The sequence below is a fragment of the Arachis ipaensis genome, chromosome B06 (assembly GCF_000816755.2).
Source record: "Arachis ipaensis cultivar K30076 chromosome B06, Araip1.1, whole genome shotgun sequence".
In the NCBI taxonomy this organism is placed as follows: Eukaryota; Viridiplantae; Streptophyta; class Magnoliopsida; order Fabales; family Fabaceae; genus Arachis; species Arachis ipaensis.
Window position 1 is genome coordinate 9,707,145 of NC_029790.2, and position 2,827 is coordinate 9,709,971.

The window sequence follows — 2,827 nt, forward strand, 5'->3', positions numbered from 1 at the left end:
TAAATTAGCACAAATTAATTACAGATTGTATGTGAAAAATAATGCAAGTTAGCTACAAAAATAAATTGATTAAATTATTCGATGTTAACCATAAAAAAAATTGTAGCTAAAAAATTTGATTTACACAAATTAACTACAAATAAAATGTGATAGAATTATATTTGTTGATTTGATTATTCTTATTTAACTACAGTATTATACGTAAATAATGATATATAAATGGTGTCTCTTCAAAAGTCTCTATAATATTTAAAACTAAGACTAATAACTCTAAATTCATATCAAATTGAAAATATAACTCTTCGAATAGCCACACATTTTTTTTTGTGGCTAATAAGACCATTATTACTATTGTTCTTATCAAACTGCGGCTGTGGATCATACTCAATTTGCATCAATCCATGTCTTGATGCTGATGATAACGATGATGATATGAGTATGGTAGGTTGTTGTGGGAGTCCACGCGTCGAATTCTGGCGTCATGATTGTACACGTAAGCATAGCTGGGAATGGGACGAGTAGCAACACCACAGTGAACGTGGATGAGTTCTGGGTAAGCATAGCTCCAATCAGCAACATAACTTGTTTGGATTTATTTCACCGGAAATGCTCACAGACTCACAGTCCCACGTGCTGCATCAATGCTATACGATACTTCTACGAATCAATTAGACACTGGAAGAAAAATTGGTGCGTAATGTGATGACCATACACTCCATCTCAAGAATCAAAGATTATCCAATGTCATATATTGTGATAAGATATAGTAAGAAATTTATACCATGCGTGCCAAGGGGCAATTATCCTCCATCCTTGAGGCAAATGAAAAGTGTCTCCACTCAATTTGACTCTTGGTTAGTTGGTTTGGATTTTATAATGATTGTTTAGGTGGTGATATATATTATTTTAGGCAACTACTTTAATGAAAATATTAAAAATATTTTTTTATGGTGATTTTTAGGCCTAGAGTTAAAGTTCCGTGACAAAAGAAAAAAAAGAAAGAAAGAATAAAAGCCTAGAATTAAATCGATATTTTAATCAATTTGGATTGGTTGAGTGATCAATTTATTTGTCAGCTTAAATAAATGTCGGGCGTTTGAATCTCACCTTGTATTCTTGTGTATTAATGCGATAAGTCTATATGGCTTGTTAAACTGTTAATTTATCTGTTAAGAACCAATTAGGATTGATATATTTTTTTGTTGAGAGTTTTGTTGTCTTTTGAAAATAATTATCAAGATTTTTTTATTTTTTTTAAATACATTAGTTAAATTTATTATATTTCTTAAAATACGTAAAATAAGTAGACAATGAAAATACGCATGGCCACCTCACCTGCAGCGCATGCGAAATGAAAAACCACATCAATTTAAGAATGGCGCCAACAAAATGGGACTGACATAGAAGAAGAGTAGATAGCGCAAGGAAAACAAAACCTGACTTCTCAATGCAGGACTGGCGCCACGAAATGGCCACATCTTTTTTTATCAGAGTGAGAGATTAGGGATTTTGTAACATCATAGATAGATAGCATTTTCAGTATCAGAGTGTGGTTCAAGAACCTTAAGCCTAAATAGCCACATCTAGTTCAGCACTCGCATATTGGAACACATCAGCCGTGACAAACATGAATTGGGCCATCATAGTAACGGCGCCCACAAATTATGTTGCAAAACATATTCCAAAGCGATATGAGACAATCCTAAGCCTCGTTATTGTTCCATGTCATATAATACAAAACAAAAAAGACCTCGTGGTTCTGGTGGTCGTGGCGGAGTACCTGCACCAACGTTTTGGCGGCAGCTCCATCGTGGAGGTCATGTCTTTGGAAGCTCATGAGCTCGCCGTATATCGTGATACTGATACCTGAACTGCTCAAGCTGATTCGTTATTATATTGAGGCTTAACTTTGACATTAGATTGAATTGAAATTAATTGAATCCTAGTTGAATTGAAACTTGTGATGGCAGTGATTAGTGTCCAAAATCCTAGGACTTTTCATTGTTGAGATCATTGATAAAGTGTGTGTTTGAATTAGAAGTAAATTTGTGCCAACATAATTTATATTTGACAATTTTATACTAAATTTGATTTGGATTCCAACTTTTATTAGTAATGCTTTTATTATTATGTATGGTTAACTTTTTATTTAGTTTATCATTTGTAATAGGAACAATAATACATATTATAAAAAATTAAAATAATATTGAACGCACCTTTAAGATGGAGAATCATATTTGCATTTTGAGTAGAAGAAGTTATCAAACACAAAAAATAACATTAAAAAAATTTAAACACATTTTTATCCTCTTCAACGAGTTTGTCAAACACATCCAAACTTAACTGAAGAATTGAATTGATATACAAGTGAGTTTGTCAAATTCGCTATATATGCAAAAATATAATGACCAATAACAAATTCTTAAATATAATTAGATTAACTAATTTTTTTTAGGTAAAAAAATATGGAATATGGTTTGCAACATAATTAGTTGGCTCTGCCACAGCTAATGTACTCCAATTCACTGGTGCTGAACTAGAATTGGCCATTTTGCCATCTCCAATCCTGCATATCAACCTTTATTTTCCATGCGCGGCCTATTCTTTTTTCATGTCAGTCTCCATTTTGCTGCTGGCATCATTCTTGAATTGATATGTTTTTCTATTTTATATGCATTTTAAGTGAGGTGATTATGCGTATTTTTATCCTAATATCATTTCCTACGTATTTTAAGAATTAATGATTTTTATTTTTTTATTTAAATAACAACGCCGGATATTCACCCTAAGAAAAAATAATAAAAAAACACTAGAATACAAATACAAA